Genomic DNA, 14,752 nt, shown 5'->3' with positions numbered 1-14,752 from the left:
CTTTCATCTTCTCAGTTGTTCTTGAACCTTCTCAGATGTTCTTCCTTGGAAGAACTATGGGCCCAATCCTATCCAATTTTCCAGTGCTGGTGCAACCATGCTAATGAGGCATGTAACATCACATTGGGAACCTCTTTTCAGTGAAAAGAGGTATATAAATATTTGTAACAACAACATGAAATGGAGACTATCATAATGCCTAAGAATTAATTTGGGTCAGGTTATGGAACACATCCAGCAGCGTTGGCAGACTAAGGGCACAATCCTAACCCCTTACACCAGTGCTTTCCAGCACTGACATAAGGGCAATGCAGCTCTGAGGTAAGGGAACAAACATTCCCTTACTTTGTGGCGGCCTCTGTGAGTGACACCCAACTGCAGGATGCAGCACATGTCCCATTGGCACTGCTATGCCAGTGCTGGAAAGCACTGACATAAGGGGTTAGGATTGCACCCTAAGAGCCCAATCCTATCCAGTTTTCCTATGCTGGTGCAGCTGTGCCAATGGGGCATGTGCTGCATCCTGTGGTGGGGAGGGAGTCACAGAGGCTTCCTCAACATATGGGAACATTTGTTCCCTTACCTTGAGGCTGCATTGCAGCAGCACCAGTGCTGGAAAGTTGGATAGCATTGGGCCCTAAGTCCATTGCTAATTAAATCTTGAAAACAATGTGTCTGGTTTCCGTCAAACATGTGGTGAACAAATGGACTTGTTGCAGCCACCAAGATCCTTGAACTTCCAACCGAACTTCAGAATGCTATAGATGTTTAATTAAGAATGACTTAAGTTTCCTTTTTTTTTTTTTTTAACAACTATTGGGTCATGTTTACTTAATATTTTGAAAGAAGAGCTTTGGAAGGTCAAAATAAAAGGGAAACAGGTGTCTTGATGCATAAGATTTTCTAAGCATTCACTAATTATTCATCTGGAAAAAAACACATTATGACATGATACTGTCTAAGTCTGGAGGATGTGGCACATATTTTTCTATTTCTCAGAACAATTCATTTCAACTTGTTCCAGGAAACTCTAGGGTTCCTTAGAAGCACATTAAGAGTCTCCCAATAAGAAAGTCAACAATGGTAGATAAAGCCATCTCCAAAGGAGGATTGGTACCAACATTCTGAAAAACATCAACTGCAAAACAGATGTCATATGGCCCAATCCTATTCAACTTTTCTGTACTGGTGCAGCCGCAATGCAGTCTTTGAGGAGCCTCTGTGACTGCTTCCCCACCACAGGATGCAGCACATGCCCCATTGGCACAGCTGCACCAGCATAGGAAAACTGGATAGGATTGGGCTCTTAGGGTGCAATCCTAACCCCTTATGTCAGTGCTTTCCAGCACTGGCATAGCAGTGCCAATGGGACATGTGCTGCATCCTGCAGTTGGGTGTCACTCACAAAGGCCGCCTCAAAGTAAGGGAATGTTTGTTCCCTTACCTTAGAGCTGCATTGCCCTTATGTCAGTGCTGGAAAGCACTGGTGTAAGGGGTTAGGATTGTGCCCTTAGTCTGCCAATGCTGCTGGATGTGTTCCATAACCTGACCCAAATTAATTCTTAGGCATTATGATAGTCTCCATTTCATGTTGTTGTAACAAATATTTATATACTACTTTTCACTGAAAAGAGGTTCCCAATGTGATGTTGCAGATTTACTGCCCAGTTGCCCTTTTTCTAGGTAAGGCACATTCCAACATTTTATGTTCTGTATTGGAGATGATCAGTTGGCAAGCAGTTGGTTGTCCTGTGCCGCTGGTAGCGACTGGGCGGGGAAATGGAGATTCACCCTACAGGTTACCACACTCTATGTTGTCAGAGTTTCTTAAGAGTGTTGACTGTCACTTGTATCACAAGTGAACTGAACGGCCCATATATCCCATTTGATTCATCCTGTCCCTGTAGGTCTTCCTTTCCAAATGAATGAATATTGAATGGAATGGGCATACCTAATGCACCCACCCACCAGTACTACAACCTCTGAGTCTCTGTTCCACTGACCTCTAAAGCAAAGTACTTAGGTGACTTCTAAGTACTCCTGGTTCAAGAATATCTGGTGCAACACTCATGCTATTTTTTTTATATTTTCACTCAGAAGAAGGGTCTTGGAGAGCCTTCTCCCAGTTGGAAACAATTCAAGTAGCATCAGTCTCTGCACTGAATTTTGGGACTGATATTCCCAATCCCAGTTCCCACTGGGAAAAGATGCTGCTGGAGCCTTGGGAGAACCTGCCATCCCCTTCCCCGTTCCAAAGGTAAGCACTTTGCTTTGTGGGAAGGAAAACAAGCAAGGTACATCTACAATGGTGGTGAGTGCTTTTAAATTTGAACATGCAAGCGGTCCCCTGTATCTACAGATCTGCTGTCGCAGTTTCACATATCCAAAGTCTGGGGGTGCATCCTTCTGTGCCCATTAAAGTTGCTTCCTGAAAGAAAATGCTAATTCCTTTTACAGGTCACTATAAGCATGCAAGCTTATAGCTCAACATGGTGGCAGTCTGCAAGCCACCCAAATGCTTGAGAAAACCAGAAGCAGTTAACTTCCTGCTTCCTGTAGGTGTTCAATCCAGTCTTTTAAACCATTCAGGCTGCCTGCCACCACGATGCACTATAACCCTGCATGCTTATAGCAACCTGCAAAAGGAAGAAGCATTTTCTTTGCAGTAAGCACCTAAACAACATTAATGGCAGCGAGGGGGGGAGGCTACAGAAATAGGGTTCCCCCATCCATAGTTTCTGTAGCTGTGGAGGGGGGCTGAAAGGGATCCCAACGGATATGGGGGGAGGGAGACACCTGAACATGCCTGAACATCAGTTGTTTGATGTAGCTCAACTGTTACCCTGCAGATGCCCAATCTTGTCTGATCTTGGAAGCTAAGCAGGGTCAGGCCTGGTTAGTACTTGGATGGGAGACCGCCTGGGAATACCGGGTGCTGTAGGCTTATACCATAGTCTTTCGAGACTGAAGGTTGCCAACCAGTTGTTTGAACAGGGTTGTTTACCTTTTCAATCATTTACAATGTCTGGATTTTTTTTTTTTTTTTACTTCTAGTGAGAAAAAAATTCTTCCCAGATGCTTCCTTGTCCAAGCCAGTGAACGTAAAGCTCTGCAACATTTATACAGCGGTCTCTATATCCCTGTTTCTTAGTAGTTGACTTAACAGTGACAGGGGCCGTGTAAATGACATGATCATTATCCAAAGTGATCCTGATCAAAGCAAATTGGAATTCGTTTGAATGTGAGGTAGTGACACTTTTTGGTCCTGCTGGCTGTAACGATAAAGAAAGAACTGTCAAAAATCAAACGCATCCCTCATTTTAGTGGTTTTCGCCCTTCGGGATTCTCTTTCCTGCAAGCCTCCGTTAATACCTAGGGTTCTGGACAAACTTTAAACTGTGCTTGAATCACATTTACTAGGCTAGAACTGTGATCTGCTACTTCCTTTTAAAAATCAGGAGAGCAGAGCGTAAATCCATTCTCCCAGGACCTTATTACACACAGGTTTTTAAACGATATTTTCCAGATATATACAGTTTAATAAATGCTTAAAACCATTCAGATTCTCCCTTCCTCTCCAACAAGTTACAGGTGGAATTCGCAGCACTATCAGAAGAAGCCTCGTAACTAAGCCAGAGCCATTTGTTAGGCATGTAGAAATGTAGTAAAATTAATCAGACGGGTCTTGATAGGTGTAGCAGTAGCTCCTGCTATGCTTTCACCAGCATAAATTGCCCATTAATTGCAACTCTGCAAGAGAGGTGAAGCAGGAGACGGATGCCTGAGAAAGTATTGATTATCGTTGATCTGATGCAGGAATATTGCAGCTCAAATTCATTGTCCAACAGTGTCCAACGAGATGCTGGACAACAGTGACCAACAAGTCCGTCAGTGGACAACAGTGTCCAAAGAGACCTTACTGCAACTGGTATGCCCAATGTTACCCCCTTGTGTTGTGATGCACCAAGTAACCGATGCCACCACCTCCTTGGATTGGAAAAGGAAGAGGGGAACAGAGCAGAAGACATGCAAAAGAGAGGAGAATGGTGGGCTTTCCTCCGCACTTCCTTTGCTCTGTTTCTCATTTCCTTTTCCAATCCAGCAAGTGGGAAGAAGAGTGGTGGAGAGAGTGTGGCAGATAGACGTGGCTGCATCTGCCAATTCACTACCTGAGGCAACTGTCCCATATGGCACCATAGATGGGCCAGCCCTTGTGTCCAAGGCCACCATTAAAGGAAGTGAGAGGGCAGTCACTCTCTCTCCTTGTGGTCCAGAATACACGTGATTCTGGAATGGCTGTATTCTTGATCTGTTTATTGGTTCTACACTCTGAATAGCTATTGCTAGTGGTAGTTAAATGTTTGACCTAGATTGATAGCTTTGCTCTGCTTAAGTGAGTAGCATGCTCCGTTTAATCTAGCAGCGGAGGAATCTTCCATACTCCTCTGGCTCTCCCTAAATATGAATTGGGTCACTCTAGCATTGAATAGAAATTCAAAGGAGTCCTATTGCTGGACTCTCTTCTCTATCTTCTCTATCCCCTTCCCAAAGCAGACCTAACCCATTTTTGCCTGGCCCACAGGTGTACACGATTGGTCCCTGTTGCGTATATGCAACGTTGGGCAGAAATGGCTCAACGGTTTCTTGGAGAAAGAAGAGGGGATAACAGGTGGTTGGGAGGGCTCACTTCCACAGATGGAAAGTCTCCCAACTCCTCTCCTCAGTTGGCAGAGGATCAGTTATTTGTAATTTGTGTTTCTTTTGAGGCTGTGTCAGTTGCTGTTGAGGAAAAACAGGGTGTCCAGTTTTCAAAGTGTTCACCATGAGGAAGCATTTATTGTATTCAAGAAGCTTCTGTTAAAAAAAACTGTAAGCCCCTGACACGCTGCATGCCATTTTCAGCTAAAGGGGGACCTCGAAGATCTTCTCCTATGGCAAAGTGAGTCCTCCCAGCCTGGCAACTAAGGATGTTTCATGCATCTGATATAGTGGACCAAAGTACCCAAAAGCTTATGTTGAAATAAACTGTTCCATCTTTAAGGTGATTTCCCCCTCTTTTAATCTCCTCCTCCTTCAAAGTAAGACTGGTTTTTGCTTGTGGGAGAGGGAGAGAACTGGCAAGGGAGAGCAGTGTAGCCACCATAGCCAGCTGCTTGATGTGGGGGATGGGGGGACGTGACTGGACACCATTCTAAACAAGGCCTAGATTTTGGGAGCAGGGAGGGTTTTGCATTTCAAGCCCACCTTTCCCAATATGAAATAGCATGCCCACTAGGTGTGACAAGGAATAAAAAATAACTCCAGCATGCTCTTAAAACACACCACTTGTGTGGTGTTTAATCTCCAATCTGTTGGATTGAACTACATGAACTCGGACTGTCATTTTCTGTTACATCTTATTCCTCACCACCACCCCACCTAGCCATAAAACACAAGATTCATGTGCAGAGATTTCAAAAATCAGCCAACTAGCAATTGTACATGTGCTCCAGATGGAGGATGTTTGATCAAAGTGAAAGTCTGATGTGACCTAAGAAAGCTGCTTATGTTCAAAATGTCAGATACTGTACAAGAAGGTGTGTGGTCCAAAGGTATATGGTGAGCTGCCTGTATTGTATTGGCAACCTTCAGTCTCGAAAGACTATGGTATCGCGCTCTGAAAGGTGGTTCTGGCACAGCGTCTAGTGTGGCTGAAAAGGCCAATCCGGGAGTGACAATCCCTTCCACACCGGGAGCAAGTGCAGTCTGTCCCTGGTCTGTCTCCCTGGCTATGGGCCTTCCTTCTTTGCCTCTTTGCCTCAGACTGTTGGCCAAGTGTCTCTTCAAACTGGGAAAGGCCATGCTGCACAGCCTGCCTCCAAGCGGGCCATACTGAAACAAACTATGCACCAGTCCATGCTAGGGTGGGAGACTATACCCTCTTGAGTTCTGACATGAGAAGAAAGGAAGGTTATACAGTCATGACAAGTTTTTCAGTGGATGTTCTCAGGAATGGTACTTCCTTGACCATTAAATCAGATTCTGGAATAGAGAAAAGAGGTAGGTGTGTGTGTGTGTGTGTGTGTGTGTGTGTGTGTGTGTGTGTGTGAGAGAGAGAGAGAGAGAGAGAGAGAGAGAGAGTTTTGCCTGATTAACCCAATGGAAACAAGGGTACTTTGCTGTTCCATGTGCATTTGTTTTGGTTTAAGTTATTGACGGTCTCTGACCCAACTAGAAAAATGAATTAAACCCCTCCCCCCCACAGGAGGATTGGAGGTTGGGTTCCTCTGACCCCCCCCAAACAACATTTAGCGGCATAGAGCTGCCTATCTAGCATTATCCAGTTTTAATCAAGTTCCCTATCTACCCTACAAAGCCTTCACCTCATAAAACTGACAAAGAGGGGATAAAATGGAGATGATGAGAAGATCCTGCGATTGGCACATCCGTGCAGCCAAATGGAAAACAATTTTAAAGGATAAAACAAAGATTCCTTTTCCAAGACGTCTGATTGGAACCACTTGATAGCCAGCCTTATTGTGAAAAACCATTCCATCCTTTCTGTGATTGACTCATCCGTGTGTGTTATAAAAGAGTGTAGAGACAGCCCATAAATATTCTCTTCCTTGTGTCGGAGCCTCGACTAACTCGGAAGGTTGTTTGAAGCACAGGGCTGGAAACAGACAATTGGTCTGCACCACTTGTGATGTGTTGAGCCAAGTAACTCACCAGCAATGTATTCTGACCTGCAAGGCCACTGTCAACCCTCCGATTGCTCTCTGCTCGATATTCCTGTCATGTTCCAAACAAGCCTGGGCTGAGATCTGAATCTGGGTTTCTGAGCAATGGGAAGGACATGAGAAAACCATACAAGTCACACAGGCATGGGATTGGCAGACAGTCCAGGAGTGACTTTAGGTCACAGCCAGAGCTACTAGTATCTCTTGAGTAAACATCTGGCCTTTCTTGGTCTTGGGGCTTCTCACAGCACTGATATAACAAAGATCACTTTGATGACACCATATCCTGTTCCTCTGCAGTCTGCTGCTTGAGAAAAAATATTTCTTTACTCAGCGTGTGGTTGGTCTCTGGAACTCCTTGCCACAGGATGTGGTGACGGCATCTGGCCTGGATGCCTTTAAAAGGGGATTGGACAAGTTTCTGGAGGAAAAATCCATTATGGGTTACAAGCCATGATGTGTATGTGCAGCCTCCTGATTTTAGAAATGGGCTATGTCAGATGCAAGGGAGGGCACCAGGATGCAGGTCTCTTGCTATCTGGTGTGCTTCCTGGGGCATTTGGTGGGCCGCTGTGAGATACAGGAAGCTGGACTAGATGGAGAAGGAAGGGGATGGCAACCAGGCTGTGAAGCCACTGAAACACAAAGAGGAGGAGGTGGTGGGGCCACACAGCTCCCCCCTTAGGGCTGGTACCTGGAGTGGTCTCCCCCCCCCCCGCCTTGCTCTTGCTACCCCACTGGATCTGTGAGTTGATGAGGGCTCAGAGAGACTATGTTCAGACCACTATGGTAGCAATTTCTTACCCTAGGGTAGGGATATGGAATCCCAACTATGCAGGGATTTCTTCCCAGTACAGCAACCTGGTGTATTTCCAGACCCTGGCAAAAGCAATCCACGTACAGAAACCTGTGGCTACATATGGACAGCTTTCACGGCATCCAGATTAACTAAACAAGGAATTCCATCACGCTGATCTTACAGATACATATGGAGTGCCTATATCCAATTAAGAAAGAAACCTGGAATTCCACACCACCCTTGGTGTCAGATGAGAGATAAATGACACTTCCTACACTCGTTCAGCCCCTGACCTTTTTGACATCATTCATCACAAATGCACAACATCACATCACATCACATCTGGTAGGCATCACCTTGAATTCAATGACACAAGCCAGCCCTGCCCTTTCCGCACTATTTATTGGTCAATGGTTAAAGTGAAATGGTTACAATGCCCTGGAAATTAGGAGAAATTCCTTTGGTCGTGTCTACTGTTTTGTATTGATGCCCAGTACTTTGGACACCAAGTGCAAACAAAACAGAGATCACCAATTGCAGCCTGGCTGCAAACAATTCCCTGCCAAGAACCAGGAATTTATGGAAAGGAAGGAGGATGCTTCAAAGTACAAGGGGGTCTATAGCACCCTTGTCTGGCTAGTTGATGACCCTCCTCCAGCCATGCAGGCAGGACAGAGCTCTGACTCAACCCTGGCACCCTCTCAGTTTCTAACTCTTTTATCCGTCTGTCCCAATCTCAGTTTGTTCTGGCTATGTTCTCCTTCGCTTCCAGTCTCTTTACCACTATGACTGCTCCCAACTCCATCCGGAGCCCAATGACAGCTGCTCCTAGGTCCTAGCTCTAGTTGGTTCAATGAAGCAACATCACTGGCTGACCACAGAGAGAGGTAATGGCCAAAGGCAAAAAGCAGCAAGCGCTCATTTGCATCGCTGTGAACACAAAGGAGCAAGTCAATTTAGTAATTGTAGTATTATGTTTTGTCTTTAGAAAAGAAGATGAGAAGAACTCAATAACTTGAGGATCAGAAGGCTTGGGAAAATATTTTCCCTTACCTCTCCATAAGCTTCCTGATTGCCAATGGCTCTCCTTGGACCCATGCCAGCTCTTTAGCTGGCGTAGGTCTGCGCAAAGCTGTTTAAAGAGGGGATAGGATCTGGAGCATGTCATAGCTGCCGGATCCACCCCTTTCGCAGCCTCCTCACCCCGTTCCTCCCACTCCCCGCCCAGTCTCTCTGCCTCCCTACTACCCCCACCCACTATTGCTTTACCTTCTCCGTCAGGCAAGGCAGGGTCTGTTGGTGGGGTTGGAGCACTGCTGCTTCTTGCAGCTGTGCGCAAAAATGGCTAGCAAGGGAGCACCGTGTGCTCTGTTGGCAGCCATTTTATTACAGCGGAACTTGGTTCTGCAGTCATAAATTGGGTTGTCCCACCCCCCCCAACTTGGCCATGGCCTGCCTATGGACCTGCCCTTCTCCTGCCCTCCTCAAGCCCTGCACCAGCCTGTTTCAGTCAGTGTGGCCATACTGTTCCATCGCTGCTGTGAAGTTTGTTTCAGCCTCTGGAGGCTGGCGCAAGTTCATGCGCTGGCTTCCCACCTCGCATGATGGCATGAAAGTGCCTTAAGGCACTTTTGCAACACCTTTGCTACACCTGCAGGTAAGGATTGTAACTGAGTCCAGTTAACAGGGAATGTTATAGGCCCGTAGTCCCAAACATTTTAGCATCGGGATCTATCTAAAAAATAAGTTCACTTTATGAGCCACTCAAGCCTCTGTGTCTATAATGGTGATTAGACAGCAGTGTTCTCCCCACTCCCAAGTAGCAGGCTGTTTAACCCTTAATGCACATAGTCTAATCTGCCTTGTCAGTTTCGTGACCGACCAAAAATTAGTTCATGACCCATTGGTGCGCCACGGACCCACAGTTTGGAAACCGCTGCTGTAGCCATTATCCACAAACTTTCATGCCATAGTATAGATCCAACTTTCCCACCATCACTAGCACCACTGCCCCAAGTTGTCTTTCAGAATATAGTCCTGTTTTCTATAAAGTATTAGATTGAAATATGGCTTTGATTTAATGTGCTTGCTGTAATAGTCTTCAGGAAACCCTAACTCTGGGGTCAAGTGCTTTTGTACTAGGATCTGGGTAAACACAGAACAAAAGGTCTAAATCCTCTTTTACAAAATGTACAAAGAACATGTGGGCATGTCAGGGGAAAGGAGGCGTCACTAGGAAACAATGAAAATATGTTGTTCACAGCTATTGTGACGTGATGATGGACGCAGTTCCACTGCAGGAGACAATACTAAAGATGGATCCACTTTTGAGGTTATTTGAGGGTCGGGTGGGATGACTTTTGAGACAGCTGTTTCCTTCCCTTTGTATCTTTACCATCACTGCAATCACCACTTTGCAAAATGCCTGAACTGTTATATTGATACTCCCTGGTTTCTGTGGGACATTATGTGGCCATGGAGAAACAAGGAGAATGAATGGATTGTTTATCATTGCTGAGCCATTGTGATCCTCTTAGCAAAACTGTCTTTTGCCTCTAACAACCCAGGCCTATGCTTTGCTCCCTCACTGATGCCAGCGCATCAAAACTACTTGTGCTGCATCCTGCGGGGCAGGGGAAGGTCCTAGAGGTCTCCTCTGGGCAAGGGAACATTTGTTTCCTTACTTGGGAGTAAGTCTCCAAGGTGCATAAGGGCCTACTCCCCTTCCTGGGCCCAATCCGCCCTCTTTCCCATCCCTGTCTCCGCCCCATTTCATCCTCCTGCACCGCGTCCTTCGTCCCCTGCAGACTTACCTGGATTGGTGGGCCTTCGTGGAGCAGAAACCATACACAGGGCTTCACCTGCCTGCCGCTAGCAGAGTTGCCCAATAGGATTGGGCTGTAAGTTCACGTTAAAGTTATGGCAAAGTTCAGCAGCAATTCAAGCTGTCATGTCTGAAAGGCAGACTGTGTGTGTCTGTGTGTGCACATGTCCAGGGGGCTTCTATTATTTCCAATTTTACATGAAATAATGTCTTTCATTATGTATTCATTAGTATTTATAGTATTTAGCTCATGATATATTTCTACATAATGAAGGGAGATGTATAAAGGGGGAGATGCATTACAATGGCTCCTAACCATTCTAGCCTGTTACCCTCTTTCCCTTTCCAAATCACTGTCCAAACATGAACAAAGCAGAGGTGCTTTCACATATGCTCATGTACTCCTCTACCCGCATCCAATTATCACCTCTTTGGGGGGCTAGCCTTAGATTTGAACTTGGGTTGTCTAAAACACCAGCTTAGAAATGCCCAAACATCCCACTGTTAGACCTGAAACTGAGTCATGTTTTCGCACACATTCTCAAACCCTTGCAAGCCATTCATTTGAGCTCTGCAAATGCCCAAATGTGCCCATAAATCATCGAACCTTTGTATCACCCACTTACAGAGGGTTTGAATGAAAAAGAACCTTCCTGAGCAAAAAGATGCTCACTTGCAAAGGCTCGAGTGGTTGTGGTCACAGTCCTGGTCGCCTTGACTCTGCTTGCAAACATTTGAGCAATATTTCAGACTCCCCATCTGAGTGCTTGCATTTACTCTACTCTAGCCACTGTGAAGCTCTGCTACCCTGATTGCTAGTCCTTGGCATGTCCATCTCTCAATGAGCTGTTGCTTGTAGTTTTTCCGCAGCTGCCAGGCCAATCCTGGCACTTCCGAACTGGGATCAACCCATAATTCTTCTTATCATTGCTCCCAATCCAGTGCCACTACATCAGTGAACGCCAATGATCGTCACTTTGTATTATGTGTACCACCGAAGCCGCACTGGTGTAATGTATTCACTTAGCAAGTGAAACGCTAACATCTGTTTTCCATTTGGAGAATCAGCACTTCATCTCTTTGAATGCCCTGGCACCGGCCCCATTCCATTGTGTACATTGCCTTTAAATCCCTGTCAAGTCCACAACTGTAAGTTTCATCCAGACCGCTCCTTGTTTTTCTCAAGGGGTTTTATTGAAATTAAATTTGCACTCAATTGGGTGTAAGTCTTGAACCATCTCTCCAGTGGGGAACACGCAGCATGTGAAGTTTTTGGAAATGTGTTGAAGGGTATATTTGTGGATCCAGAAGATGCTTGGCGTGGAGTATGACACACACACACACACACACACACACACACAGAGAGAGAGAGAGAGAGAGAGAGAGAGAGAGAGAGAGAGAGAGAGAGAGAGAGAATGAATTCTGGAACTGTAAAGTCCAAACTGAAAGATGAATTAAAGTCAAATTTTCGAATATCTTATAGACCAGTTAAGAGTCATCAAATTCTGCTTTAATCAAAAAAAGAGAGAAGGTGGCAACCTGGCACCCCTCCATTGTACATGAATGCATGCACCCCTCTTCCCCATCCCACAACTGTCATTGCTAAGAATGTATGTCAGAGGGAGGGAAAGCTAATGCCAACCAAACCTTGGCTCCCCACCCTCCAGTCTGCTGAGCAAAAGCTGTCTCTCAGGTCATCAGAGGGAAATGAGATAAATAGCAGACTCCCATTTACCAGTTCATTGTGTCGGGACCAGCTCTGGGATTGAATTATCTCTGTCAGGCTTTCACTTGCTATGAGGAGCTTCAGGTCGCAATATTGGACTGAAAAGTGGAATGAATGAATGAGTGAATGAATGAATGAATGAATGAATGAATGAATGAATGTGACATTTTGTCTCAATATATCTCAATGTCTCTCTGCATGTAAATTTTTATTCTCCTAGCACCATCAGTCTTCTAAAGATCTTTTCCTCTCTTCAGTGACTCTGCTTATTCTCTCTTCTTATCCCACAGACTTGGGATCCCACATGGAACACATGTGGTCCTTTCAGATTCCTTCCTCCAAATACACCTTGCCCAGGACACACAGCCCCTCATTGCTCATCCACAACTGAAAAGAAGTTGGAGCATGTGTAGCTGTATTGACTGTACCTTCTTAACCCTCCATGGCCTTCACTGATCTCTCTGTTCTCTTATCCAGATATGTCCCAGCCAGTGACTTTCATTTCTCCTGATGAAATTTTTCTGTTGACTCCAAAGAGCTCACCTTGTCCTTTTCTCCTTTGTCATTTTCCATACCACACCTGCCTCCTTGAACATCTTTGTTATGCTGCCTTTCTTCTTTCAAGTCTTTCTTCAAAACCCACTTTCTTATCCTTGGCACAACCCGTCAGTCCAGTAGTTCCCAAAGTGGACATCATGGCTCCCAGGGGTGGTGCGGTGATCACCCAGGGGTGTTGCGGGAGTCTCTCTGCCTGGCAGCAAGACCAGACATGACACTGAAGACCTCAGAGCAGAATATTGGCTTGGCAGACAGAGCTCAGTGCACATAGTTTTGGAAAAGCCCATCTGCCTGCCCTGAACCTCTTACCATGGTTTGTAGGGTTGTATCTGGTCTCCCAACCATGAAGTAAGTGGCAGTGACATCATCAGGCCATTGTGTCATCATCACTTACTTCCGGGTGTCGTGACGGAGGTAAAGCACGGCCTTAGGGCCTGAAACTGTGCTTCGCATGCCGGCTTACTGCTAACGCACGCTGTCGCAAATGTGTCGTAAAGCATGTTTGCGGGGGTTAGCACTGGCTGAGAGCCAGAGCTGGCCCAGCGCGAGCCTGTGCCTGGACAGTGCTGGTGGGTGGCTGGTGATCTGCTGCCAGACACTCTTTTCAAAACTCCTGGTGGCGGAGAGGTAAGACAGGGTGGTGGAGGCAGGGAGAAGGCGTGGCAGGGGAGGGAGTGGATTAGGAGGTGCAGGACCGGCGGAGCTAAGTTGTGCCTGATCCAGAGTCCCATGTTGGGCCATGTGGCATATGCCTGTTGGGCCGCTGGCAGCTCAGGATACACAGGATACCGCAGCAGCCATTTTTGGCACCGCATCAACCAGGCAACTCAGGATTGGGCTGCCCGTCTCTCAACCTCTCCCTTAAACTAAGCCTAAGGCTGCCATCCTATGTATACTTTCCTAGAACTATAGCAGATTTTCCTAGTTTGAGCTGAATCGCAGCGTTGTTGAGGACCACTGGAAGTGTGAAAATATTTCTTTGTTTTACAAAAGTTGTTTCTTTTCCCAAGTAAGGAGTCTAGGCAGGTGGCTGTAGACACAGGACCCCAAATACGCGCTTCCAGCAGAATTTGGAGCTGGAAAGCTTTGTCTGAATTTTGGAAGCGTGAAAACTCCATTTAAATTTAATAAGTAGACAAGTCTTCATTCCAGTTTGCAGCATTAGGCTCCATGCATCAGTTAAGGAAGGGGAGGGTGATGGTAATCTGGTTCAAGCAAAGGTGTGGTCTTCCTAGTCTATGGATCTGTGGCCACTTGATGTCAGTCCACATTATTGATGTGTCCCTTGCTCTCCAGGTAAGCACCAGGTGCTAAGTCCACATGTTTATATGCATGTCTCCTGCGCACCTTGAATTAAAATATTGAACATGTAACTCAGTGTAACTCCCACGAGGGTGGAAACCACCAAACTATAAGGGGGGTATGGAGTCCCACAAGCTGGAGAACTAAAAAAAAAAAAAAAGCACTTTGAAATGTTATAAAGTCCTGGTCCCCATATGTAGCAGAATGAGGCGGTGCAGTCCTTATGAACCACACCACACTGCAGATTGCTCCATATTATAGAATGTTCCCCTATTCTTGCACAGCAGGCAGAATTCTGGGCTAGAACCTCATTAGTCTGGTGTGGTAGTTTTCTATTTTCAGGAAGGGAGTATGTTCCATGGGGAACCATTCAGTAGCCCTATGGCTCACTTGCAGTCTAGACCACTGCAGTAGATTCTGCAGGATCAACAATGCTGCATATTTCTTTACCCAGCATGTAAGTAGTCTGTGGAACTCCTTGCCACAGGATGTAGTTATGGCATCTCTCCTCGATGCCTTTAAAAGGGGATGGGATGGATTTGTGGAGGAAAAAGTCCATCACAGGTTACAAGTCATCATGGGTATATGCAACCTCCTGGTTTTAGAAGTAGGGTGCCCAGAATGCCAGATGCCAGGATGCAGGTCTCTTGTCTTGTGTGCTCCCTGAGGCATCTGGTGAGCCACTGTGAGATACAAGGAGCTGTTCTAGGTGGGCCCTTGATCTGATCCAGCAAGGTTCTTTTATGTCCTTATGTTAACCCAACCTAGAAGCATGTGTACAAAAGCATCTTGAACCATCTGAAGCATTGTATGCAATGCAAAGA

General features: G+C 45.9%; 1 protein-coding gene and 1 pseudogene across 2 annotated transcripts in view; both read left to right on the top strand.

The window, feature by feature from the left end:
• Nucleotides 1-14,752, top strand: part of THSD4 (thrombospondin type 1 domain containing 4) — a 432,381-nt gene that overhangs the window by 337,643 nt on the left and 79,986 nt on the right. The gene's annotated exons all lie outside the window — the stretch shown is intronic.
• On the top strand, nt 2,823-2,944 carry LOC136659822 (5S ribosomal RNA; annotated as a pseudogene).

This window comes from Tiliqua scincoides, chromosome 8 (genome assembly GCF_035046505.1).
Source record: "Tiliqua scincoides isolate rTilSci1 chromosome 8, rTilSci1.hap2, whole genome shotgun sequence".
Lineage (NCBI taxonomy): Eukaryota > Metazoa > Chordata > Lepidosauria > Squamata > Scincidae > Tiliqua > Tiliqua scincoides.
Note: the sequence above shows the minus strand (reverse complement) of the source record. Positions and strands in the feature narration are given on the sequence as shown.